Source organism: Salvia hispanica, unplaced genomic scaffold (genome assembly GCF_023119035.1).
Source record: "Salvia hispanica cultivar TCC Black 2014 unplaced genomic scaffold, UniMelb_Shisp_WGS_1.0 HiC_scaffold_449, whole genome shotgun sequence".
NCBI classification, from domain to species: domain Eukaryota; kingdom Viridiplantae; phylum Streptophyta; class Magnoliopsida; order Lamiales; family Lamiaceae; genus Salvia; species Salvia hispanica.
Window position 1 is genome coordinate 51,805 of NW_025952189.1, and position 14,009 is coordinate 65,813.

The window sequence follows — 14,009 nt, forward strand, 5'->3', positions numbered from 1 at the left end:
TATCATTTCTCTGGTATGATGGATAGATCATGTGTATATATGTTCTGTTCAAGTATAAACTATTTTAATCTATTAGGAGTAGCATAAAAGAATTATTTTCCTTGTGAAAATTTATAACTTGATTTTGTTTTCAATACTAGTGTATCTTTTTTCACATTGACTTTTCATTTTTGTTAATGGTTTTGTTATTTTCATTTTTCAATGTTATACTAAATTGCATTTTCAAGCATGTCGTTAGTTTTTTAGTTTAGGGTCTAATTTAATTTATTTATGTATTTATTTTAGGGTATTTTCGGCTTGGGCTTAATTAAAGCTTTGAACTTAGTTTAAGGGGAAAGAATAAGCCGAATTAACTTAATTTCTTTTATTGTTCAACGGGTTAGAAAATGGGTTGAGTTATTAAGCTTTGGCCATATTTTATTGCATTCACTTTGATTTTTATTATGACAGTTAATTATATATGAAAATTTTAACTTGCTTAATTTATAATTTAATACTCCCTCCGTCCCTACGTTACTTGAGGCGTTTCTTTTTGGCTGAGATTTAAGAAAGTTGTGTTTGATGAGTTAAATAAAGTAGATAAGAGAATAAAGTAAAGAAAAAGTAAAAGAAGGAATAAAGTAGGTGTGATTAGATGTTTTGTTTTTACCCAAAAAGAAAAATGACTTAAGTAACTGGGCATTCGAAAATGTCACTAACTTGGGACGGAGAGAGTATGCATGTATAACCGATAGAGTATAAAAAGTTAGCTGATAATGAATTTTTTTTTGGTTTTGAGTGTTAGATAAACATAGGAACTATTTCCATTTGAGAGAAATTTTAGAATCTTTCTATTTTAGGATAGGGACTACTCAATCCACTAATTCTACTTTCACTACTTTTTCTCTTTCTCTCTCTTATTTTTACTCATTTTTTCCCTCTTTTACTTTACTTGTGCATTAAAACCGAAGGATACGTAACTTATAAATTTAAAGTGCATTTTATCGTCGTGTTAGTATTATGAATTTTTATGACGGGATGCCTCGAAAATAGAGATAATCGGTGTCAAAACTTAGACACGAATACGGGAAAAATGCAACGATTTTATTTTTTTTAAAAAGCATACATATGCGTTGAATCTATATAGTTTGCGCATTGAATGGGGGCTCTGCTCGATGGTATGATATGTTTTTGTTTTAGGCCTTCATTTTCAATGATAATACATGCGTTAGAGTTTTTAAAAAACGTACATATAGAGTTTACGAGAGCGTATATATAGAGTTTATAAAATAAATAAAATAATAATATTAAAAATCGCATCGGACGTCCGTCGGCATGCCACAATGGCGGACGTCAGCCGCCTGACGATGTCCGGGAATGCCGCGGATCTCCCGTGTCCGCTCGGATGTCAGCGTCCGTCCCACGCGCCTTATGGCGGGCGTCCCTACGAGACTTCGGGCCGCTCCAGTCGCCCGGACGTCCGCGGGCTGGAGATGCTCTTATCCTTGATAGAGACTTGTATAGTGCACACGAAAAAGTTTAGTCACGGGGTGACTCAAGCTGACCCGTAAAAATAGTAACAACCACATCAATTAATGTTTTTAATTTTATAATTTTCATAAAAAAGGGAAATTAATTTGTTCATTTTTTTTCTATAACTTCAAATAAATAAAAGTAATAATAAATCAAACTTTAATTTTTATGAAAATTATGGAATTAAAATTCTTAATACAAACTTGTAAGGTAATCAAATCAAACCAAATGATTACCAAAACGTACATCAAAGAAGAGTGGTGTATACATAAGATATGTAGCATGTCCTTTTCCTTTTTAACATATGATAAAATTAGTTTTATATTAGTATTATTTATTTATTTTATTAAAATGATTTTGGTATATTCTTTAATAATTTATAAAAAACTGTAGATATACAAAATAATCCCACGAAATCTATATAACCTCAAAAGTTGTAAAATATTCTTCCATAAGAAAAAGAATACTACAAAAGGAAAAAAATGGACCATACATTGCTGGCATATGAAAATAATGGGAGTCCTAAATACATGTTGCCTGCCCCTATTTAGCTATATCAACTTTCTCTTTCGATTTTACTTTTGAGCTTTAAGAACCTCTTTCTATGGACTATGTAAACTTCCTCCATTTAGTGGGGTTAGAACTTTTCACTCACTCAAAGATCAAGTCTTGCATGTTCCTATGTTTTATGCTTTCTCAAGTTGTAGCATATAATTATGCATCATTGGCTTTAATCAATAATAACATATAGAGATGAATTCTATAACAAAAATTACAATTTTGTTCATAGAATTTCACACTATCAAACATGCGCTTACTTCTTGTTTAGTTTATTCTATAAGGCACACCGCATACTAAATAGTAGTAAATACCAGGAAGAGATTCTTTAGATTTGGATTCCTGGAGTTGATGATAGGCTTTATGCATCATTGGCTTTATTATTTACATCAAATAATAAGCTCTCAACAAAGGATTAAATGCGGAAACAATTATGTTGCTCTCAACATTTCTCAAACAAGCTTGTTGGCTTTGATGTCACACCAATTAACTATGAGTTAGTTAAACACTTAAATACAATACTAAGTATCGTACTTCATCCTTAGCTTATCCTCCATCCATGATCATTAGATCATCTTTTAAACTATCAATTGGTTGTTTAATCATTCCTTTGAGTTTTCATAGTAAAAAAGGCTTAAAAAGGTCAAGAATGCAATGTACAAAAGTCAGAGTTAAACTTCAAACAGAGCCGAACTAGTTGTCCGTCGAGTTCGAACAACGCCAACCTAGCTGTCCGCTAGAATCACCCCGAAGGGTCAAAACATGTCAGCGGACCGCTGACTTCGCATGACATCCAACCCAGCTGTCCGTCGGAAATACTTTTAGAATCCAGGACGTTGACAACAAACCTAGCAGTCCAGCCGAAGTTGCACCACGGGAACATAACTGAGCCATCGGAGCGTGGACCACCGATGGCTCAGTTACTAGCTAATGGTACAAAATAGGACCCAATTTGTAATCCACCATCTAAGTGTTCTCAAAAGAAGATTTAAAATTATACTAATAGCGATCGTCCTAGTATCTCTTGATTTTATATTGTTGATACAAATCATCTTATCGTTTGTTCGATAGATTAATTGGCCGAATTAAATTCAGTTTGTTTATTGTTGTTACATTAGTTGGGAAAATGTAGCAATTTTTCTTCAATCATATTGATCAATATATGAATTTAATTATTAAATTTTTTCATTGATGTAGGGTCGAACCTAACTTTTGAAGGAGTGCCAACACATGACAAAAATGGTCCATGCTTGCCAACATCTCATGTGATAGATTTGCTTCTTTTTTGTGTTAATGTGGGAAGCTACTTTATATCATATTTTTATAATTGTTCGAGGTAAGGTAATGTGTTTCTATAGTAACATAAAGTTATATGGTCCATTGTAGAGAATGCAAATCACACATTATATTACATGGTCTTTTAAAAGTTATATGGTCCATTGTAGTTAGACCTCTAGGGCGACTAAGGGTAGTGACTAGGAAATTCGATAGACCTACCTTTACCAAACTCAATTTTTTCAATAATAAACATATGACAACTTGTTATTGAGAACTCTTCACGTAAAGTTTATGGACTTCAATATTATATTTTGGTAACTCGATTTAAATAGATCATGAAATACTCTTGGCGATCCGTCGACAATCCGATAGTGAGAAATATTTTAGATAAGATAACAAAGAGTTGTAAATGAAAAACGATGAAGATGAGAGTTGGGAAAATGGAGACAAAGAAATGATACCGTGGCAAGGTTCACGGATCAAAAAAATGTTCCTCTTATTTAAATAGAATTTTAGTGAAATATTAGCCAAAATATTAAATCATAAATTTTCATTTATTTTCAATCACCCCATATTGAATTTGGGAAAAAATCAGAGTTCTAGACACTTGAATCTTTGACTTAAAAAATGTCCATGATAAAAACGACGTCGTTTGATGTTGATTAAATCATCGATAAAAATTTTTTTTTCTAAATTTCAATTTCTCTTCCCTTTCCCAGAAGCATCGTCATTCCATTTTCTGGGGAAGGTTGGGAACCGATTTTTCACAATGGATCTAATGACTACAGGATGGGTTGGAACGCCATACCCGGGTTATGGTTTTTTTTTCTTTTCAGTAGGGGGGGAAATTTTTTGGGGGCAGGCAGGCTTTAATTTCGGTTCATTCGACATTCGGGATGAGTCAGGGGTTGTGGAGCGTTGACGCTTTTGACCGAACTTTTGTGGTGGATGTGGTGGTGGAATTGTCACATAGCTAAAGTTGTTGGAAATCAGTGCCAAAATATTATGCATACGTAGCTGGAATTGTTTGATCTAGAGATACTTTTTTTGCTTGATAGCTTTGGACATTGCATAAAGGGTGGGCTAAATATTCAAAAACCCCAAAAAACCCATCCAAACCAATCAAAAAAAAAAATTGTTCGGATTTTTGGAATTTTCATTTTAGATCAAATCAATCTTTTTCCAAAATTTTGGATGTTCAAATCGGCTATTAAAATTGATGTCATGAGAAATATATTTATATTACATACTAGTACTATATAATAAATATATGCATTATTATAAACCTAACTATTACATTTGTATTGAAAATTTTTAATGATATTTGATTTTTAGTTTTTGGGATTAGATTTTCAAAATTTTGAATTTCTCATTTTGGGATTTCAATTTTCATATTTTTATGTAATTTCGGATTTTTTTGAATGGGAGGGGAAAAAATTTTGTTTTTTGGGGAGGGATCATCGGATAGGCTAACCCAAACCCCGGGGCAATGTAACAATAGGGTACATGAGAGTTGAGAGTAGAGGAAAAGATAATCGATGAACAAGATTGGCCTTTTCCCCCTGTTTGTGTTTTAAACAGAGTATCCCCCCAACCAACGAAACTACACCAGCACAAACTAATAAATCCCCCTTTTTGAAAGGCCAATATTGCTTTTTTTAATATATAAACTTGAGAGAAATACTGCGATAACGGTTGTTATCCTGTCTCTATATATAAAAATATTTCGTTTCTGCAAATCAATATATACACACACACACCAATGGCCCATGCATTTGAGTTGCTAGAGGAGAGAGAGACATATCTGTTTCTTTTATTGAGGTGATTTTGGGGGATCTTTCGAGTTGGAACCCCCCAAGAAATCACCGTTTCTTGATAGGGGTACTTCCAATTAACGCCGCCTTTCCGTCTAATTCCCTTTCCCCAATTTGCTTCATTTTCTCCCCCCTTTATTTCGATTCCCATTCCGCGCCTGAAAATCGAATTTGATCGCGCTTTTCCCATTCTTTCCATTTCGCTTTTCAATATTGGACAAAAATTTAAACTATCAATTGATTGAAATTTAATGGACGATAGAGGCGAATCTTTTTGGCGGTGAGGAGAATGTCGAGTGGGCTTGATCGCGGAGGCGCCTGCCATTCTATTCTGGTATACTCTCTCTTTTTTGTTGTTTGTATTCCCACACACCTTCTATCCAATGTCAACTTACCTTTTTTATCTGCCCTCATTCTTTTAATCCGAGGTGATTATCCATGGCTGTGTATGGTTCTGTATGCCCGATCTGTGAATTGAAACAATTACGTCAAGCTTTCCTTTTCTTTGAGATTTAGTTTGTTTCTTGTTTTGGATTAGTTTTCTTTTGCCAGGGGGAATACATTTGGGGGGTTATTTTTTGGGGTTTATCACTGAAAGGTAACAGTTTTACACAGTTAAGTTATTAATAAATTGAAGATTTGCTTTATCTAGAAAAGATCACAATCTTGGTATCGTTTATAGGAATATATGAAATATGATGTACTATATAGACTTTTCATAAGAAAAGGAAAGATGAAGAAGGTGAAAGAAGTTAGAAAAGGAGAGAACAGGTAAAAGAGAACAAAAGGTAAAAAATACTACAACTTAAAAGATGGAGAAAAGAAGTGCATATGTCTGGATATTAGTAATTATGTACTTATAAGCTTTTATAAACTCACTAATAACTATGCACTACTAGTTTTTAGTGTAGTAATTATTTTTAAAGCCAAGTGTGCTATGTACTTATCTTAACAATATAATCATGACTCATGAGTTATGTACTCCTAGGATTAATTGCTGAATAATTCTTTTTTTTCTTGTTATTGTTAGATCCTTTTCTCTTTTGAGCAATATTACAGCTGTATATCAGGAAGTATTAGATTAGTTGATGATTTGTTTCACTGTCTAATTGTGTATGTACTCTTTCAGTACAGTTGGAGTTATTATATGTGTCCAGTGGATAAGCCTTGTTATTTTTATTATTGAACTGTAAAATTATTGTTTTGCACGTACTTATTGTTTAATAATCATAGAGTTAATTAACTTTTAAGACCTATCCTATTGGACTACTGGCTGAAAAAAGAACAACTATTTGCTTCATACAGAAATTGCTGATGTCTGGCGCTTTATTTTTTTTACTTTTGTGAGTGATCAGATATTTGGTTTATGGTTGCCACTAAACTTACATTTCAACTCTCCTTATTAGTTGTATCATTTAGTGTTTCTTATATTTAAAACATTGAGTTTAAACATTGTTTTCCAGTTTAAAGTTTCGGGGGGGACTGTGCATGATTGCAGTTTTGGGATAAATAAAATTTTACTTTTTACCAGTAGAAATATAAAATGGGCATGGGAAGGAATTGTGGGACATACTTCTTCACATAGAGTTGGTTTGTTAATCTGTATGTATGCTATTCTTTTGTTACAGCGGGAAAAATTTTCACAGGATCATCTGCATGGCTTGGCAGAGGACTCTCATGTGTTTGTGTTCAGAGAAGAGACAGTGATGTTCCCCCCATCATTTGATTTGACACCAATGCAGGTAATAGTGCTCAGTTGGGTCATCAAAAAATAATTTAATTCATGTTAGAGCAATGTATTATGTTTTTCTCTTTGATGTTTTGAGGTGTAAAGAATATTAGGGAGAGATGCAGATTGTTGATTTCTGTGTCCGGTTTATTTTTTTGAAGAAGCAAAAAACAACCTCTGTACAGTTTGTCCTGTTTCATTCATTAATACCTGATGATTGTAATGAAATTTTTTCAGGAAGAGTGCCTAGATAGTTAAGTGGGTTGATGTTGCCATGATGGTTCTATCCCAACATCAGGTATATTCCATAAAGCTACTAAAATAATGTTGACAACATATATATGAGGAGTCTTATTAGGAACCTTTTTTTGGTTAAGCTTTACATGAACTCAAAATCTGCTTACCCTTTCCCATAATATTTTTTTTACCATATTTGGGAAGTTTGTGGGCATTGGGGTGCCATTTCCTGAAAGGGAACTCCAAAGCTTAATTTCCGATCATGGAAGGAAATGGGTTGGCGGGGAAAAGATCCATCAAAAATTTTCTAAGTTTTGAATATTTCTCCCTTTCGATTTTTCATCTTTTCAAATCTTTGGATTTTGTGTACTAATTGCTTGGAACTAACATTTGGCATATTATGATGGGGGCGGAGGTTTTATCTCACTGGAAAATTTTTTTGTTTTTCCAAGGAATTTTGTATGATCACTCCCCTCATCCTCAGCCCACACTTTATTTCCAACAGCAGTCAGAGGGGGATTTTAGTTTTTAGTATCAAGATGGCTATTGTATGCTTCTGCTTCCTGTTTATGAACTACTATATCTTTGGAAAGGATGTTATGTGAGAGAGTTGTAATTGGTTTATTTGACCTGCCAAACATTTTCAAATCTTCAGTTGTAGTTTGGGATCCAAATCTGAAATTCAAATTTTCGACTTGAATTCTCTCAAACACGGATTGCTTATTTCTCTTTTTTCAATCTCAAATTGGCTTTTTTTCTAAATAAATATTAAGTTCAAGACTTTTTTTTCATTACTAAATTTGGGGTTTTTATGAATTTCAATTTTAAAAAAATTTAATGTAGTATTTCTGTAAATGTAAATGATATTTATCTTTCTAGACTCGGGTTTCTGTGCTTTTGGGTTGAGGGTACACATGTCCAGTAGTATGAAAAAAGCATGGCTACAAGGAATATGGAGATGCTTTCATGTCCTTTATTGGGCTAGAAGGAGTTTACTTGTTCATGTCTATAAGCGTTTTTTCTTCATTTTTGTCATATTCATTGCTGCCAGTGCAAATTTTCCCCGGGTAGGTATTTGAGATTTTTTTTCCCCCGGGTTACTAATGTTTTTTCTTTGTGAAATCTTTCCCGGGTCTTCTTCCAAGCAGGAAGGTGATCGGGCAATGTGGGAATACCCATTTGCTGTAGCTTAATATCACATTCATGTGATTCAGATGCTTGATCTTGAATCCTGTGAGTTTTTGAATCTGACAAATAATATAAATAAAAGGATTTGGAAACTGTATTCCTATCCAAAATTGTAATTAAACGAACTATCTTAATCAGAAAAAATTTAAAAAAATCTACAGGTTTTATTAAGTATTAGGTTGAACAGCTGTAAATTTTTTATGTCTCACTTGCTTCAGAATTCTATTGACATCCTTACCTTAATTCCCATCGATTCTTGCAATGATTGAATGAGATCTTTCTGCTAACTGTCATCACTTGCAATCACACGGGGTTTTTTCACTTACCACTTGGGGCACGCCAGGGTGCTTGTGGGTCGTGTGAAATGAACAAGTATTTTGCATGCAGGCAATGAGTTAACTGAAATGAGACAATAGTCAATGCAGAGGAAATCAGTATTATACAGCCAAAGGAGCCATAACTAATAAACAAATCCTAGTAAACACTGGATGAAAGTATCTGCCGTTGTTCATCATGTCTTGTTTTGCCTTGTCTTTGCAGATAAGCCAAGAACTCTTGTTGGAGCAACCTTCTTGAAATTTCTTGCTGGTAATGCTTTAGCTTCATTCTCACCTTGATAGAGAGCCTCAATTTGTGTGTGCAGTTTTGTTCTTCTTTTCTAGTTTGTGTGGGGTAGTCATGTAGGTAGAAATAGACACTGTATTTTCTGAACATATTTCCCTGTTTTTGATGAATTCTTTGATTCTTTTGCTCGACAGAAAATGAAGCAGCATTTGACCTTCTATATTGTATAACATTCAAGCTAATGGACCATCAATGGCTTACCATGCGAGCTTCTTACATGGATTTCAATGTAAGTACCTTGGCTCATCCATGAACTTTTCAAATGAATCAGCATTTGACCTTTATGTTGTAGAATGCTTGAAATGAGCTTTGTGTACTTAGGTTTCTGATAAATTATTTAGCAATGTCCCTTCATCTTCCATTTCACATAATTTAATTTCTTCATACACTCAGGCTGTGATGAAAGCTACTCGTCGTCAACTTGAAAGTGAGCTTCTCCAAGAAGACATCAGATACCTACAAGACTTGCCCTCATATAAACTTCTTAGTCGGTAGTGGAATAGGGGTTAGCCATCGTGGTTTTGAATGAATGCATAAGAGTGCTTCAATACTGTATTGTAGTTTACCCGGATCAATCTTCCTCCAAATTTGCTGCATTCTTGGTTATGGTGGAAGAGTACCAAGAAGCCAAGCAGATTTTCTGTATGCAAAAGCAAGTTAACCCTAACTTGCTCTTCAGAGGCAAAATCCAAATCGCTTCGATTTCTTTTATAATTTTTTTTTCCATTTGGCAGGAGGATATGTATTTGTTAGGAAGAGTGATATTGTTGTGGTTGGAATATGATGGCAGATATCAATAGTAGTCATTGCTTGATGTAACTGCATCCCTCTCTCTCATGAGATTTTAAAGATACGGTTTGTTTTTTCTTCTTATTTAGCTGAAATTTGGGGTTACTTAAATCCCCAAAATCTTGAATTGAATATGTTGAATTTTGGTGAATTTAGTTCTTTAAATTTTGATTACAAGAATGGGGGACTTTTTGGGGAGAGGGAGAGGACTTTCATTTATCATTCCCAAAAAAAAATTGTGATTTTTTTTCAAAATAGAAAGGCAAATTATTCAAATGTTTTAAATAGTCAAATAACATCTAGTAGTATTAGACATTGAAATTTTAATAGCAAAATTGCAAGGAAAACAAACTTCCAAATCCAATGTTCTAACACCAATTTGAAGTGAATACTCATCACTTCCTGCAGCAATCTGCCAAGGTTGAAGTCGGATGTTTACTCGAAGATCCAATGGCCTGCTCTTCCATTCTGTAATGCCCTGGGGGAACCAAAGAGCAATTCCTTTTTTGCACTCTCAACAGCATCACTGCCAGGGCGTTCCTGCATTTGTAACGGTGTATACCCATGCACGGTTTGCAGGGGAAGTAAAGTAGAACTCTCTAAAGCTTAATAACCAAATGAGTATCGCAGGGGAAAACCTCACCTGCCCATGTCAATGGTGTAATCCCCCGGATGGTCCCGGGAGCAGAATCAGATGGGTTGGTGGTTCCATCTTTCCTGCCGGTGGCCACGCATTCCTCCCTTTCCCCAAACCAGCAACAACAGGCCCAGAAACAAAATCCACCAGTTTGTTGAAGAAGGGCTAGAAAAATCAATAGTGCTTCTTAGAAAAAGCACTATCCACACTAATTATTAAGACCTGAATGGGGAAAATATTCAATACTATAAAATAAATGATGCAAAACTCAATAGTCTATGATAACATAGCAAAAAATGCAATAAACAACCGCTGAAATCATTCCAAAGTTACACAAGCATAGTTCCTTGATTTGCACTAATTTTGGGAGGGAAAGGAGCATTACTTTTCCTAAAACCACTGTCCTTCACCATTCGGATCAAATAAAAACAGTAAGGGCATTTGTTGTTTAAAATCAGCAACATAACATTAATCACATAAGTGAGCAATGAACAAGATAAACCCCTCAATTTTGTTGTAAATCAGTAACATCCATTAATGTGAGCAATTAACAAGTTAAATGCCTAAACTTTAGAGCGTCGTACAAATAAACGCACAGGTTAAATGAAAACCCAATGAAAAAAGCGGTAGTTTTAAAGTTTTATAGCCTAACTCGAAGTTAAACACAATCATGGAAGCACCAATCACTGCAATAACAAAAATGAGGTTTATAGCTGAAAGCAAAATGTACCTTTCAAGGTGAAACCTTTCTTTTCAAATCTAATGATCTCACCTACCTGAACCCCAAAAAACAAAAAACCATCCAATTTCAATATTCAAATTTTCCCACCAAATCGTTGAAACATCCACATGATCTATTACAATTTTCAACTTAGCCAATCAAAACCAAATCACATAGTACAATGAAATTTCTCATTTTCTATCCCCACAAAATAAGTAAGGTTTTACAACAATTCATGATTGTGAATGAATATGTAAAAAATTTCCAACTTCGAATTAGAAACTAAAAAAACGTTTGCTTAAGAAAAACAAAAACCAGATTTCTCTGAACACCATCAGGCTTGATCATATGAAAGTCTGCTCCATTTTTTTGGGGTTAAAAAATTGTGAATTTCTATTTAATTGATACAATCCACAAACCCTCCTTATCAACCAATTTAACTGATTTCAATTTTTTTCGTTTCCCCGTGTTTTTTCGTACTGATCCTATTTTGAGGCTAATTGCATTCCGGGCCCTGTTTTAACTTTTAATACGTCAGATTGTGAGAGAAATTATTAACTGATCTCTGATTTATTTCACAATTTTAAAAATTAATTTTAAAATTATAAAATCTGAATTGGTTTAAATTATAGATAAAAAAGGATTGCCAAGACGATGCTAGCTAGTAAGGTTTTAAAAAATAATGTTGTTTTATTTAAGAATGAAAAATCATTTAATTCACGGGAGTGAAGTCCCGTTTATTTTCCGATCGCCTATAAAACAATTTTACATAAATTTTTTGTCATCGAGGATAAATTCAAATTTTTGATTTTTTAATTTATTTTTGTTATCAAACGAACCACCAAATTTTAAGTAACATTTTTTTTACACTTTGATAAAATTTGATTGAGAGAAGTGTTTAAGACATGATTTGTATACAAGACAAACACTCGTATATTCGTGCTAATACTATTAAAAAAAAAATATGTAATGTCACACATAAAAATGAAAACAAAAGTGTAGACGTAAAATAAGATTGATCATCATACAAATTCCTTAATTTAAGAATGGCCTTAGCCCTCCGCTTGTCAAGGATCAATGTTATGGAATCCGATGTCGTCGAAACGCGCCTCCACCCACCCCCCCTCCACCAGCATCTGCACCAGCTCCTGCTGCCGGTCCACCAGCGGATCGCCCCCAAACCGTACCCAAACACCCCCTAGGCTCCTCACCTTCTCCTTCATCGCCGCGTCCGCCAGGGGGTTTCAGAATGGTCCCCGGGCCGTCCCCACGGGAGCGCCAGCTCCCCACGGAGGGCGTCACCGCGCGGGAATCGGATCCCTCCTGTTCACTCGCTCTTCGTCCGCTTCTGCCCTCCGATGAACGGCTGGTTCAGAATCGTCCCTCGATCTTCAGCGGCTGCGGCTTCATCTCCGGGAGCCAGGCCCTTGTAAAGATGTTTGCGCCGCAGTCACGCCGTAGAGGTAACATCTGTGGGAATCAATTAACTCTCATTTTTCCCCCTAATTTCATTTCGAGCTAAAAAAGAGAAATGTTTAAAAAAAGGAGATGATAAAATTAATAGTAGTATAGATGGAGGGAGAGAATGTGTCTAAATCAAACTTTAGAGTTTTTGGATAATTTTTCCCTCCGTCCCCTTAAAAGGGCCAAAATTTGAGGTAATTTTTTTTTAAAAAAAAGTAAAAGAAAATTTGGGAAAAAGTTAAAATAAAAATTTTTTTAATATTGGTTTTATAAAAAAAAGTAGTAAGTAAAAGTTTTAATAAAATTTCCCTTTAAAAAATGGAAATGAAGTTTTTAATTTTTAATTGGGAAATCCAAAAATTAAAAATTTACTTTTAAAAAGGGGGGGCAAAGGGGGAGTAGGATATTAGATTTATTTAACTAATAGTACTATAAAAAATTAAGTGTTTCAATACTAGTGATTTAATAATCTATTTATGATAAATGTTTCGAAATACTGGGAAAAATTCACAATTTTTATTTTTGCACATAGAAATTAATAAAGATTAATTTTTATGGTTGGACTAAAATAAAAAGAAATAAGACTATATTTTGTAGAAAATGTAGTATTTTATTTTTTGAAAAAAAATAATTATCGATTGTAGTATAAAACTTATAATAGTACTACTACTATTTTCGCATCCCAAAAAAGAGAGAAATGAAAAAAACCAGCTTAATATAAAGAAAAATCGGCAAAGAGCTATTCCATGGAGTGGAAATATAAAAAATAAACACGTATATCAAGTTACCAACAATTATGAAGTTGTTCATAACTTCATATCTAAAAAAAACTTAAAAGTATTGGTTGATCATAAAAAAAAATAAAATCATTTCGAGATACCAAATTTTAAAAAACAAAATCAATTGTTGATAGTGAAGTAAATGATTAAACAGTAAGATTATTTTTTTGAGATCATTTTTATCTTTAATATAGGTTTTGAAATAAAAGTGTCAGATACAAAGAAATCAGACCTATTGAGATCTCCATAGTCTTTGATCCAAGGCTTGCCGTCACCCTCGTCGGCCTGTTTCTGGACCCATGCAACGGCGTCCATAGCGTCCTCGTACTGCGCGGGGAGGCGGTGCTCGGGTGCAAGGCGGAAGTCCCGGGGACGAGTATAGAAGGCACCCCAGCGGCCATGCGGTTCAAACCCCATGGATGATGCTCTCCCGGGAACGCTCATCTGGGTCCACCCGCCCGGGGGGAAAGTATAGTATCACGGGGGGCGGGTGCCGGAGGAATCTTCGGGGCCCGGGACAGCCGCATCCCGCCCTTTTTCTCCCGGGGCCCGCCACGTCCTTGCTCAGCACGGCCTCGCTGGGGTCGTTTTTTGGGGGCGCCGGGGCCCGGGGGCTTCATGTACCGAGTCAGCGTCCCCTCTTCATTTAGAGACACATTGAGGTGATCGTAAAGGGGTT

General features: G+C 34.7%; 2 pseudogenes; one reads left to right on the forward strand and one right to left on the reverse strand.

Annotated features, from left to right (window-relative positions):
• The first annotated feature begins 5,600 nt into the window (after positions 1-5,600).
• LOC125199298 lies at positions 5,601-9,586 on the forward strand (annotated as a pseudogene).
• A 578-nt stretch (positions 9,587-10,164) lies between these two features.
• On the reverse strand, positions 10,165-13,774 carry LOC125199299 (annotated as a pseudogene).
• Positions 13,775-14,009: the final 235 nt, after the last annotated feature.